At 36.0% G+C, this 14,793-nt stretch overlaps 1 protein-coding gene across 11 annotated transcripts in view; it reads left to right on the top strand.

Annotated features, from left to right (window-relative positions):
- Nucleotides 1-14,793, top strand: part of CDH18 (cadherin 18) — a 564,404-nt gene that overhangs the window by 354,681 nt on the left and 194,930 nt on the right. For 6 of the 11 annotated variants that reach the window (XM_066992489.1, XM_066992490.1, XM_066992494.1 and 3 more), the window contains one exon: nt 2,236-2,312. The exons of 1 other annotated variant lie outside the window; for it this stretch is intronic. The gene's annotated coding sequence lies outside the window, so the exon portion shown is untranslated. The remainder of the gene's footprint in view (nt 1-2,235; nt 2,313-14,793) is intronic. 4 more of the 11 variants (XM_066992492.1, XM_066992491.1, XM_048072071.2 and 1 more) reach the window with 1 other exon arrangement.

Here is a 14,793-nt window from a genome sequence, read left to right as displayed (position 1 = left end):
ACAGCATCTCTCACATGCTGGCGCCGTGCCCTTGTTGTCTCTTCAGCTTTTCTGTTGGTGGTTGCAATCTCCTTCCCCTTTATCTCTCCATGAGCTCTAAAAAAGAGGGTAGAAGAGTGTTTTGTCCTTTCTACTCCCTGACCTTTCTTCCTGGCTGTCTTCTGTGGTGTTTGTAGTGGTAATATTTTATTTCAATATTAGTGTTTTCTTCTTACAGGTAAGTTTAAAAGATATCAGTGCTAAGAAATTTTTTTTTTTTTTCTGATTATTTTTTTTAGTTTTTTTAGCACAAGACTATAAGTAATATGAATTTCCTGTGAAAATAAAAATTTCAATATTAGAAAAAAACAGACCTTTGGGGGAAAGAAGTTGGTATCTAAGATTGGGGTACTGGAAGAAAAGATTCCTCATTCTCTTACAGATGTCTTACGTTGTCTTATGTCTTTACGTCAACTTGTGCAAGTTGACTGATGTCATGGGGAACTGGGGATTGATGGCCACGTGGAATCCACAAGAGGAGGACCGCTCCACCCGCTAGCATGGGTTTTAATGTCTGTGTTGGCTGGGAGAAGCCCTCAGGCAGCAGGGGCAAGGGGTGTGCTGGGGGGTGGATGATGATACCCTCATGCTTGCAGAACGACGTTCATCCCAGTGATGGTCAACGCTTCGTCTCAGGCTCCCCCTGCCACTTTGTGCCTGGCTTTACAGCCCGGAGGTTGGCAGGGGCTTCTGACCCCTCTCCGAGGGCTGATCTTTCTGACTTCCTCTATGTTGGAAGCCAATGAGCAGTTGTTAGCCCCCATGCTGTTGCCTGATGGTCTTCTGCCCTGAAGGTGCTGCAGGGCTGTAAATTCGTCAGCAGTTCATCTGTGCTTCTCCCATCAGGAGAAGCAGAGCGGGGTGGATGTGTTTGAGACCTCATTTCACTTGATCTGTACTTTCAAGTACGTTTTATCCCGTGACACTTAGCATGCCTTGTTTTTCTACTTGTGAGACGGAGGTAACGGCTATTTTCATTCAGAGAACATTAATCTTCAAAACTATTTTTAATGTATTTCCACCCATGCAGTGCAGGGGCTGTCTCCTAGCCACGTGTAAGGAGTGGGCACACGCAGCATGGCAGGGATCCTCGTGTAGTCTCTCCCATCACCGCTTACTGCAATGGACAGGAAGGAACATAGTAAATGGTGGTGGGCACTTAAAATCAAGTACTTATTGACCACTTTTTGAAAACAGATGGTTCTTATTTCACTTTTCAGTCATGAAGAGTTTCACATCCTTCAAGAAAAAGAACTGAGTTTAACACAGTGACATCTCTAACATACAAGATCTGAAATGACTGTTTATACTTCATTTTTCTAAGATGTTATCTCATGTCTTGTAAATGAGGCTTGCTGTAAATTTTAGATGCTTGTTTGTGCTACTTCTATAGGAATAATTCTAGCACATTTGATTTGTGCTAGAATTGTAATTATTAATAGTTCCGTTGAATGGCTGATGTTAGCACTGTATTGCTTACTGATATTGATACCTTTGGGGAATGTTAAGTAATCAGCAGCTATCATGTGCTTTGGAAAACTGAAGTTTCTTACACATGTCTTTTTTCAACTGCATTTTCTCCAATGGAGATTTCCAGCTTTTATACTAATATATATATATATAATATATAATATATATATATATATATAAAGATTCTTCAAAGAAGTTTAATTTCATACTGAGCATGAAACATATTTGGACTTGCAAATGAAAAAAAGGAAAGACTGATACTAATATGGACTTAGGCACAAACCCTAGCCAATCCTTTACTACAGCAGACCAGTGGAGAATGCATTAGAAAAAATTAAATCACTGTTGAAATATTAATGGTTCAGCCTGTCATAAAAGGCTGGAAAACTGAGCTAATAGAAGAGCAATGGATTTGCCTTTTTAAAAATATTTATTTCTGTATTTGTCATCTGATTGCTTCTGTTTTTGTTTTGTTTTTCCTCCCTTTCTTTATTGTTTAAAGATTTTAACTGTATGCCCCACCATGGTATTCTTATGAAGGGATTTCATGTTCATAGATTATTAATAGCTTTTATGACGAAAAGATTTAAGCGTTGATACCACTGTTGTACGGCTTTTTACTTCAGCTGAAAGAGATTTTTTTTTTTTTTTGGTAAAATACCATCTCCCACGGTTTCTTGAAATCTGACAGGTTTTTTTGTTTGTTTGTTTGTTTTTGTCTGCCAGCAGCTAAAGAGGCAGTAGGTCTGATTTGGCAAGTTGTTTGGAAAAGGAGTGGAGAAGTGCCCTGTAACCACTGAACAGTAAGTGCCTATTTTACCTGCTATTTTAGCTGCAGAAGTAAGTAGGATACACAGATAGATTGGTATGAAACTTTTATTATACTGAGAAGCACATAAAAATGATGCTGTTGTTTCATTCTCTGCAACTTGTACACACGTAAGTCTGATTATTTTGAAACTGAAATATTTTTTAAAAAGGCTAAAAGATCTTTATTTAGAGATCATCATAAACAGTATTGAGGTGCACAGAGTAAATTACTGAAAACTAAAATTGAGAATTTAAGTGGCATTCTGTTAAATTGATTTGGATACTAAGTGGTTTTAAATATTCAATATAAAAAGTTACTAAAATTAGAGGAAGCAGTTTGGATGTGTACATACAACTCTGCCCTTGGAAACTAGGAACTAATTGAATAAAGATATGCCTGTCAGCTGCACTTCCATGCTACTAAAAATGCCACTCTGTTTTGTACTCTAAATGACTATCAGCTTTATTTGCAGCGTGTTTATCTGTTAACTTAAATGCCTTTTTTTTTTTTTTCATCGTGTCAGATTAAAATTCCTTTTTCAAAATGCAGGTGTTAACTGCTTTGTGTTTTTCTCCAGGAGAAAATATCACTGCAGAAGAAAGGAATATAAGAAAGCAAATCTAATCAAATATAAGAAAGCAAATCTGACAGGGTAGATTTAGAAACTGGATGTGAGCAATTAAACTGGAACACTAATATGTGTGTAGCTTTGACTCAGGAAGGTTTAGAAATATTTGCAATGGAATTAAGCACTTAAGCTGTTTTTGAGCACAATCGCATAAGAAAAATCTTTAAACTCTGCAACAAGAAATCGGTATTTTTAAAACCCTCGCTACGTCAGTAAATTAGTTTAAAGAGTGAATTTTTGCTTTTTCTTAGAATTGGAAGTATGAAAGCAGCTGAGGCAGAAGTTTATAATATTAGGTTGTAGGAGTTACATTAGCTTAGGAATTATGGACATTGCTTTAATATGTTTTAATGCCTTATTGTTTATAAGTACGCACAGGCAAGGCAAATGCAGTAAGATCTGCTTGACTGTGGGACAAGATGTTCTCTGCAGCTTTTTGAACACAATCTTGGGGCATTTAGAGGAGCAAACAGCAGGCTTGGGAAGTGTTGTGTTTTAGTGTAGGGTTTTTTTTTTTTTGGGGGGGGGGGGGGGGAGGGAGAAGGCTGTAACCAAGATGCAGATTGGAATGAGATAAGCCAGTCTGCTTGCTCATTGCTACCAGATGCACGCCTCCCAGCTGTCTTCCTCTCTCCTTTGAGACACCATGTCTAATGCTTATTCATATCCTTGGGTAGCCAGTTCAGCACAATAACCAGAGAAAGACGAAAACCAGAGGAAGTGGACTGCATATTTCAATAACTCTGGACTGTTGGAGGAAATCATTTCTTTTGTCTACCCACAACCTTCCTCCATCTCTCCAGCTTAGAATCGATACCTTTGTCTCTGAGGTACTGTACATCTGCCTGCCTGCTACCTCCCTGGGCTTTGGGTGGAAGCTAACTTGAACTGCTGAATAATGAATACTGCAGTAACAGAAGGCAAGGAAGGAACAGAGGAAGAGTGGGAAATGATACATCACACAAATTGCAAGGGTTGTAGGTTGATAATGGACCATGAGATTTTTTAATTTTTAACATGTAAATATTACATGTTTTATGAATTACTGTATTAATGTTGGCCACCTCCTGTGGCTGGTAGCTGTATTGCTTGAGAAGTTACCTGAAAACAAGTTGCCATGTGGATATAGTTGCATTGAAGTATTAGAAATCTATGCAATCTGGTATGTTGTAGACACTAGTCATTGAGCTGTAAGAACAATAGAAGTGAAAATAAAGCTTTTAATACAATATTGGGAAGAAAGATAAAAAAGATATGACTTCTAAACCCTTTGGCTGAATTTTAGGGGCAATAAGGTAGCTGATGACCTTATAGTCAGAAATAGAGATTCTGATCTTAGGTTACCAGTACAAATCCTGTCTAGTCCAGCAGGATCATAAAAGTTGCTGCCTAATAATTTTTCTACACATTTGACAGTAATTATTCTCTTGTTAAAGATTTTAACAGAAGAAATGGGAGGGAGTCCCTGTGCTATGGATCTCTAGGATATTTTCTCATGTATTTTCAGAAAAAAAAATATTTTTTCAGAGCAGAACCACAATGTATTTGAGTGAGCTTTTGTCAAGGATAAAGCAAGATTACCTTGACATTGGCTATTCAGGGCATTGTCTATGAGAAGGTTCATGGTTCCTGAGTGTGTTAAATCACTGAGGGGAAAAAAAAAAAAGATGAAGGGTTGTTCTGATGGTCTGTATATTTGTGCAAAGTGGAACTCTATTGACACCACTAGTACACAACTGTTAGTGTGCTTATTTAAGAAATACTGATAAATGAAGAAGAGCTGTTGTGATTGTGTGTAGTTGGTGGTTGATGTTATTCTGGTGTGAACATTTTTGACGCATGAGATTTTGTATTTGTGTGTAGAAATAGATAGAGGTACAACTGTCTCATAAAATGTTTGCTTTCCATCATTTATTTTGGTGCATATCAAAGGATCGATGCCTTCTGGGCTGTGTTTTAATGCTACTGTATGTAGTCAGCTCCTCAGGAGTGCCATTTCCTATCTCCCTGGTGAAAGTGCAGTAAAAAATAAGAGAAAAGTGTGGTCTCTGGTGCATGTTACTTTCATAATACTATTTTTAAAGCAGCAATAGTAGATGAGATGCAGCTGCATATGTCTACGACTTCCTTATTCTAAATTATTGGATCTGACCATGCCTATGAAGTGTTTTTTTTAATCTTTGTTATCAGTAGAAGACTGATATCTACTATCCAGTAGCAAGTGGCTTATAGAAACACAGAAATGTAGATATTTCCCTTTGTTTAGAAGAATGACTTGTTTATAATAAGAGTATATAACTCAATTATACAAAAAAATTGTGTGATTCTGAATAATTACAGTCCAAATAAAACTAGTGAAGGGTAAGGGATGAAAAGAGGGAAAAAAAAAAAAACCTTTTTTTTTCTGTACAGCCTTTTTTTTTTTTTTTGGTGGGGGGCAAAATATACATATTGACAGAAGTGGATTAGTTTTCCCTCATATGTATGACAAAAAATGTAAAAGGCATACCAAAAACAAATAGGATGTATGCTATAAGAAAGTACATCTGGACAGTGTTGTGGACTTAACATTACTGAGATGGATCAGTGCTTTGCATCCGCGTTTTTATCTAACACCTAAAGTGAATGAGTTTCTGCTTTTGGTAGAATATGCAGATTGCATATTTGAGTGGTTTACTATCTATACATATCTTTAGTTCCTGTTATATGTAGTATATGTCCATCCTTTAATAACCAAGAAATTTAAAATAGGAAATTTACCTAGCAAATGCCCTTGTTCATGCATTAAAACTCTCGTATCCTCACAGCAGGCCAGATTTCTCAGGCATTTGTTCAATACCTGCAGAAAAAACAGGGTCGAACTCTGTCATTTAATAATACATTGGTCTGTTCTTGACCTTTTTGTCAGAGGAAGATGTCACTGATTGGCAACATTAATGGTATAGTGCAGATACATTTAAATGAGCTTTGAGAAAATGAGCTTACGTGCATATCAGCATAGAGTAGTGTTCTGAGCACAGTACGGACATCCATTTCCAGTTTCTTGGATATGTTGTGCAGCCCAAACTGAGTGCTTTGCTGTCAGAGCTGGAGAGCTGCTGTTTACACGAAGTAACTGCTCTTATATGTATTCCCCACTTACAGACTGAAGAACTCCTGAAAATGTAAGCATCGAGGAAGCAGCTAAGTTAGAAACATCTTGAGTTCCTATTCACATTTTTCCTTTTTTTTCTCTTCTTTATTATGTACACCTTATTCAATTAAACTGTTTATTGTAAGTTTTTATAGTAAATAGAAATCTAGATTTTTGAAAGATAAGATCTCAAAAATAACTAAGCAACGCACCTTTTATTAGGTGAAAGCTTGGATTCTGTACTGAAAATGCAATTAACTTATGAAAACAGTTGTAGGAGTTAACTACAGTTAAATGAATAATTCTCATTTAAACCCTTTTCCCAGGTGCTATCCAAAAGCAATGTTTAAAGTGTAATCTAATTCTGAACTCCTTTTTAGTATTTCCTCTCTATTGATTTAATTAACTGGGCCAAAGAATGTCTGTATTCATAAAATTTAGAAACTATTAGGTAACTTGCTACAAAAACTAATATGACACTTTAAAACTTGTAACTTACTATCTTCTAAACTTTGTGCCTTACGATTAGAAGGCTCTGTAAAGGGGAAAAAGGGTATTAGACTCTTCAGAAAAGTAGAACAGATGAGTGTCAGTTTTTACTCTCAGTTATTTAGGTAAAATACTATAAAATAGAATTAATCTATAAAGTTATCGGGTTTGATTCAGAACTGTTAATTTCTTACAGAATCTTCATATTTATTGTCATTAACTATGCATTAAGCACCGAATGTGTCATTCTTTACTGGATACTTACATTGGTATGTGTATATATATCTTTTCATGTGCCCGTTTACCTTTCACTGCATCAGAAATCTTTGTTATTGCAATAATCACATAAGAGCCCTTCACCATCCTGCAAAGGGCATACACAAGTGCTAAACACAAGTCAGTGTTGCTTAAATCTAACATAAGTGTCTCTTACAGAGTCTTCTGAGTCTCAAGAAATGTATAATTCCAGAAATCTCTGCACATGACAATCCAGACTTTAAAAAGGAAACTAATATTCATATTTTAAAATTACAGTAAAATGCATGATGATGTTTAGGAAAAAAAAAACAAAAGGTTTTGTTCTAAGACTTGGAGAGTGTCCCCAAATATTTCACTGTTGTTTCTCCAGGCTAAGGTGAAGTGTGGGACGGAGCATCGTTGCTATACTAGCTCTTATTCCATCAGTTATTGCTTGGGTGTTACAGATGCTCATGGCAAGCCTATGTTCTTCAGTCTCATGTTTGATCACTTACTTCAGCCTGCTGTACAAACAATATCTCTATCAAGATAAAATAGGCCTGAAGCTGCCCTAAAACTCTTCCATCTGCATCAGACAAAGATCACGAACTTTTTTATTAGGTTTTTAAGCTCTTATCATGGTGAATTATTTTCTTTATACTGCTGTTCTGTTGTGGAGCTTATGGTGGCTTGTGATAACTGTGCACTTCTTTTAATTCTGGAAGGGTGCTGAAGGTTTGCTAGTAATCTAGTCAACAGTGCAAGCCTATTCTAGTAATGTTAGATCTATGCTAGAATATGTAGAAATGTATGTATTCTTATCAGTGAAATTTATGAAAAGTAGTTCAAAAAAATAGTAAAAAAAAAAAAAAAAGAAAATAGTTGCAGGGTTTTTCACAAAACACTGAAATGCAAGACAACAAAATAGCTGGTAAAAGGCTTGAATATCACTTTGGCTGGTTAGAGATAATATAATCAATACTTTTTTTGATTTTTTTTGACTGTTTTCATAGTAGATATTCCAGGCCTCATTGAAGATTTTGTAAGCTGTTATCCTTCTAAATTTATTTTTTCATTGTTGTATTCCTCATTAAATAATGTTATTTTTCTAACTCTGTTGAATGAGTCCTTTCATAAGTGGGATATAGTTTATTACAACTTGTTCTCCTCCACCCATAGAGAGTTTCCATGTTGCATTTAGGGACCTTTTCACCACTTGGTTGAACAGGGTACTTTGGAAACAGTGTAGTTGTAAGCAATGTTACTATAAGGCTCAAAATGAGACTGAATGAGATTTTTCTGGGACACTGATCTTTCCTGTAAAATGCACTGTTTCTTAAAATGAGAGGGTAGTGTTTCTGGGTGTTCAGCCCTGACTGTGACTCTTTTAATGATGCCAGATGATTATTAAATCAGGGGATCATGCTAAACCCTTATCCTGCTCACTTACAGAAACAAAGCTGAGCTCCAGAAAGTGTGTAAGTTATAGGTTGAATATGTAAGTTATGTACAGAAAGTCTGTAAGTTATGGCTTGCGCTGGGTGCAAAGAATCCAATATAAAACATTTTCTGTTTTAAATTTAAAACTGTTAAGCATGCTGTGAGTGATTTCTGGAAGACCTTCAACCCACACTAGAAAACCTAGTGTTACATGCCATGTATCTTATTTACAAACAATATGAAAGTGAGCTTAGTGTTTCACTTGCTGTTAGACTATTATTCATGTATTAATGGAAGAAAAACATGTTTTGAAATGGAATGTTATGTTCTTAAATTTTCCTGGTGCTTTTCAATATGTAACATTATTTGTCTATGGTAACTGTTCTCCAGGTCCCCCACTGAAATGCCAGTGACCTGATCTTTAAAAAGTTCAGTTTTAAGCTGAGTTCTAAGCAAAAAATTAATCCCATTACTGTCAATGAGCTTTTCGTTAATAGGCTTAAAGTTAAGTAGGTCTTTTTTTGTTTGCACAATCAGAACCTAAGATGTGATTCTACTGATTAACCTTGTTTCTCCTCACCATTCTGTTCCTGAGGACTTGTTGGTGTTATGACTTTGACATTGAATCTCAATTTACCTACCTGCTTATCTGTTCCTGGAAAGTTGGTTGGACAAGAATGGAAGCTAAAATTTTCAAAAGAATATAGTGAAGTTATATATACAAAGCCTATGGCAATTCAGTAGGATTAGTATATTTAGCACATTTGGAGATTTAAAGCTTATTACAAATGAGTACATGAAAATTGTGTGCTGTATAAAACCTGAATTTATCTTACGACTTTAAAAATTATCTTAAGATTAGTAGGGTTATCATAATGTATTTAACTTCAGTTAAATCATGTACAGTACTTCAGTCATTTCTATATATCTTTTCAAAACTCACGCTGAGATATTTTTCTTTTAACTCTTCTATTTGGATTTCACCTGAAATTTAGTACAGCATTTCTTTCTGAATTTTCAATACAAGTTAGAAAACCTAAGAAAATGTTTTCTTGGGATATTCTGGAAATTTTCAGTATCTACCATGACTACACTATATTGACTGCACTACTATAAAGAAGTTTCTTATAAAGTACAAATGACTGGATTTTCTTGTTAATGCTCCATGATAGAAAATTTAGTTATCTGGGCTTGGGGAATCATCCAACATAAGAAAGATCTTCAAAAATAAGACAGTCAGCAAAAATCCATTCTGCTAGTCAACCTTCACCCTAGGGTGAAAAGTTCAAGTAAGTATTTGATGCTTGTGTTCATTTCTACTACAAAGTGGCAGTAAAAATATTTACTGCTACAAATGTAGCTCTAATTTCTTTCAAAGAAAAAAAAATACATCTGACTTGTGGGTTTGCATTTGCTCATCTGGTGAGACAGCCTTCTGGAAAACATTTGGTGTTTTTCTGATTATTAAAGATTATTTTCTTGCCAAGATAACAAAAGTAGATAACAAAGATATTTCTGTATTTGAAACAGTAATTATACATAGAAAGTTCCAATGCCAAATTACACTAATGTTCTTTTTATTTATTTATTTATTTATTTTCCTTTTAGGCAGACACTTCTTATTTATGTACTCAGCATATGCACTTTTATCTGTATCCCCTTCTTTCATCCATCAGGGCAAAGCTGCCTTTGCAATTTATGCGATTGCTTTGTATATTGATTCTGACTTTTGAATACTTTGCAAAATGAGTTGCTGAGTTATATTGTTTGCATTTAACAGATAACTTATTTTACTATAAATATCTATGAGAAAGCTGTGACATGCCAATTGTAGAATTCAGTATTTATGAGTAAGTCAGTCTGAAATGGAAATGTATACATTTAATGAATAAGGTGATAAATTGAGAAACATGATGGTTTAATACTGGCTGAGCTGGAAGAGTGAGAAAAGAAGACAGGAAGATAATAATAATAATAATAATAAAAGAAATGTGCATTATGTACTTGTCAAGACAGTAAAGAAAGCTGCTTATAATGAAAGGATCAGTTCTGCCAGAGAACAATCTAATTGTACCGTGTAAAAGGAAAACATTTTTAGGGAGATGGGAAGAAATCAACATACTTGCAGCAATGCTGTGTGGCTGAAAGTGATTATAGGATGGTTAGTAGAAGTAGTGTAATGGGAGAAATCAGTGACTAAAAGACATCTCAGTTACAGTGTGATGTAAAAAGACATGTTTTTAAATACAGACTCTAAATTTAGACTTGATGTACATGGATATCCCCTTAGCTCTTCTTCCTGTTTACTTATGGTATTTATTACTATATTTGCACAAGAGAAATCCCGGAACTGCCGATGACTGTTTAACAGAGCTTTCTTTTGAAATTATTCCTTTTCTACAGTGTTGGTTTCCCAGCTGATAGAATCATAGAATCACAGAATACCCTGATCTGGAAGGGACCAAAAAGGATCATCAAGTCCAACTCCTGGTTCCACTCAGAACCACCAAAAAATGAAACCCTTTGTCTGAGAGCATTGTTTAAACACTTCTTGAACTTCAGCAGGCTTGGTGCCATGGCCGCTGCTCTGGGGAGTCTGTTCCAGTGCCCCACTACCCTCTTGATGAAGAGCCTTTTCCTAAGAACCAGCCTGACCTTCCCCTGTCCCAGCTCCATGCCATTCCCTCGGGTCCTGTCACTGTCCCCAGTGAGCAGAGCTCAGCGCCTGCCCCTCCAATCCCCTCATGAGGGAGCTGCAGGCCGCCATGAGGCCTCCCCTCAGCCTGCTCTGCTCTGGGCTGAACAAACCAAGGGACCTCAGCTGCTCCTCAGACATCTTCCCCTCTAGACCCTTCACCATCTTTATAGCCCTCCTTTGGATGCTCTGTAATAGTGTCAGGTCCTTTTTGTACAGTCTCACCTGAAACTGTGCAAAGTGCTCGAGGTGAGGCGACACCAGGGCAGAGTGGGACAATCCTTTCCCTCAAATGGCTAGTAGTGCTGTGCTGATGCACCCCAGGGCACGGCTGGCCCTTTTGGCTGCCAGGGCACACTGCTGGCTCATGTTCAACTTGCCACCAACCAGAACCCCGAGATCCCTTTCTGCAGGGCTGCTCTCCACTCTCTTGTCCCTCAATGCTTTACTTCTGAGGAGGATTTTCTTTTATTTGTTCTTTTTTGACTTCCATAATTCTTTATTATTATTATAATTTATTTGAATTGCACCCAAGTTCAGTATTTCTGATAGTGTTTCGTAGATAGTCTCAACTTTATAAAGCAGTACTAAAATGGTTACCTAGGCAGTGTGGACCTTGCAAGGTTTTACTCTCCAAAAGGGCCCCATACTCTTCTTGAATGGAGTTCAGCTGCCTTCCACATAGGTCTCTCTGTGGGATCCAGCCATCCCTTGTGGCTCTGTCTGTAACTTCTTATATTGTTATCATCTCATGTGTCTGGCTAGTTTTGCCATATCCAGTGGTTTCTGGTCTTCTGTTCAGCTAGCTTAACCCCAGGCCAGTACACGTTCCTTTTTTCCACAAGCTTTCCTGCAGCTAAGTAGGCATGTCCAGCCCAGAAGCTGACCCTGCTCTGAGCCACAGGTTGGATCAGGTGATGCCCAAAGGCTCTTCCTGACCTCAGTTTTGTATGATTATACGTGTGATGTCAGGGTGTTGTCAAATTGGTAAAGACTTCATGGCATTTTCAATGAAGCCAGCAGCAATTTGCTGGTATTGTGTGACATTCAAAAATTCAAACTTTAAATAGAATTCAGGTTACTATTTCTTCTTTGCAGGGAACAAGAAGAATGATCTTGGCATTTTTGATTATTTTGCCAGTAACTGGCCCAAGTAGATGGTGTTATCTGTCAAAAGTTGGGCACTGCTTGACCTCTTAATGCTGGTTTCTCAAAATCTTTATTATTTGTACAAAATAGCAGGATATTCTGAAAACTGAAATGTTTTGTCAGCCACTCAAATTCTTCCTTTTATGTATTGCTGTAATTCAGGGGTTCTTTATATACTTACTGTGGGCTTCTGTGCCTTATAATGTTTATAACTTAAAATACATTAATATAGGTAAAAAATTCAAAAGTACACAAGGTGCTCTCTTGTGTAACCAAAGAATGCAGCTGATGTTGAGTGCTATTGAACTTCAAGTAGAAGGTTGTCTTTGTTAATGGGAATTTGGTAGTTTTCCTAGGGGGAATCAGAGTTCCATCATTTGAATCCAGCATAAGAAAAATGGGCTAAGTTGGTCATAACTGTGATGGACAGTTGGAAATACAAGTTCAGCATGATTACTAACCAAGGAAAAAATTTGCAAGTAGCATGCATTAAATGAAGAGCATATTGGGAATTTTCAGTCAGGAATTTATTTAATTGCAATGTTTCAGTTTGTGAAAAGCAAAAATGTTTATAGAAGGTTGCATACAACTGTTTATATGAAAGCTCAGATTTACTTATGCCATTTAAATGTTTTAAAAAGAAAATGACCTTTGCTTTGAAAGTTAGATGATTCTAAATGTTAAAATATTCAATTTAAACAAAATATTTTGTCTGTTAAATAAAAGTGGCTTATTTGCCTTGACTCAGCTTTATTTTCCTTCGTTATTTCAATAATGTTGCTAACATTAAAAAAACGGAACAAAAGTTCTGTTTTTCTTCTTGTCTTGTTATGTACCAAAAAAGTGTAGATTATTTCAGAAACAGTGGTGGCAATTTATGTTTTGATTCAAAAGAAAGGGAAAAATCAGCCAGTAGAAATATATTTTAGTTATTTTCTGTATTAAAATATATCACATTTTAGGCATGCTTTCTCACAGAACAGTCACCCCTCTTGACACACTAGAAAAGGAATATTTTCAAACCTCAAGCATATACAGTAAGATTTATTTAAAACGATAGGTCATTTAATATTTTTCTCTAAGACACTGAGATATGGGTTTAAGTAACCAGTAACTTATTTATCACTTATAATCTAAGAAACATAAATTGCATTTGAAATACTCTAAAATTTTGATAACAAAAATATAATGAATAATTTATGACTTTAAGAGTTTCAAGCACAGAATGCTGAACTAGTAGCAAAGGATGGGAGGTAAATGTCTTCAATTCTTTCTTCAGCCTTTGATGTCTCAAAGGGCCACCTTTCCCTTTCTTTGTTTTTTTTGTTTATTTTACCATTCATTTGGGGTGTTATACTTCCTGGAGGAGCTCCTGCTATTCATCTTTGAGAAATAATTTTTTAGTACAAATAGTACCTGTGGACTATGCACAAGAAGTCAGTAGTAAGTTTTTCCTGTGGGTAATTGCTCATCAGAGTCTCATGTATGTGCTTTCCTCCCTGACTGGTTGACCTGACCTTTATAAATGGGAGGAATGACTCCAGAAATCACTGACATCTTTATTTTCTTAGCAAGTTCCTTGGGAAGGGAAACAGAAAATAAGAAAAGGCTCTGCTGCTTTGGGAACATAAAAGTATCTTTGTGCTGTCTTACATATCTGTATTGTCTTTGGCTAGAAGCATGGACTCTAGATATAAATGTAGGTGGATTTGTCTCTGGTTGAGGCAAAGAGAAAGGCGTGAGTCAGATACATGATTTATCTTTCTTTGTTTAACAGTTGTTCCTTTCACAGCAGGTAATGGATAGCATGACTTTATCTGCAATTATAGCTTATAGAAACACTGGCTGGGTTTTATCTGACTAATTGTGTTGTTACTGTGTTGTGGTTTTGCCAATTGCTCTCTGTATGTAGTTGGAAACAAAATTTCTACAGTTGTTGATTGTGGCAGAGCACTGTTATCTTGAAGTTGCTATGTGCCTGCTTATTTTATATATATATATATATATATATATATATAAAGTTTTGTATGCCAACTGAGGACAGGCTTTGAATCTCTCAATCATGTTTTAATGTCAAATTTCCACTAACTATTCATCATAGTTAATAATTGCCTGTCTATATGCAATACTGTTTGCAAGCTAAGTTCTATTCCTGTTTTGTTTGCAAACTTTGCATATATTCCTTTGTTCAGGAAAGATGATATGTTTCTCTACCCATTTGTACTCTCTTTCATACAAGGCATTTGCTCAACAGGGTAACAAATCCATTGGTTTGTGGTGTATAATGCTTTCCTGTACCCAGTCATATAAAATGCCTTTTACTAACCCTTTTCAGTGTATTTTCAAAAATGAATGAATCTTTTAAATCATCTCTACAGCTACCACTCACTGTAGCCATTCACTGTTAAAGGCAGCATAGAGATCACAGCTCATCTTGTGCATCATCTAATCAAATTGTCAATTGGACACACTTTAAAAAATCCTGTTATGATAATAAAACTTGAATTCCATGTTGGTTCTAATGGATTTCTTCCGCTGTTATGGATTTTTGGGTGGTTTATAAGTAAAAAAGAATTCTGATTGCAGCAGAGTAAAAATGAAAGGGCTATACACTAAACCCGTTTGTTTGTTTGTTTGTGTAGTGTTTCTTGTTCTTGCTCTCTTGTTAAAAGAGAAACAGTTCCTCTTCAAAAAGCATTTTT

Source organism: Anser cygnoides, chromosome 2, assembly GCF_040182565.1.
Source record: "Anser cygnoides isolate HZ-2024a breed goose chromosome 2, Taihu_goose_T2T_genome, whole genome shotgun sequence".
Taxonomy (NCBI): Eukaryota; Metazoa; Chordata; class Aves; order Anseriformes; family Anatidae; genus Anser; species Anser cygnoides.
The sequence above is the reverse complement of the archived record's forward strand: the minus strand, read 5'-3'. Positions and strand labels throughout refer to the sequence as shown.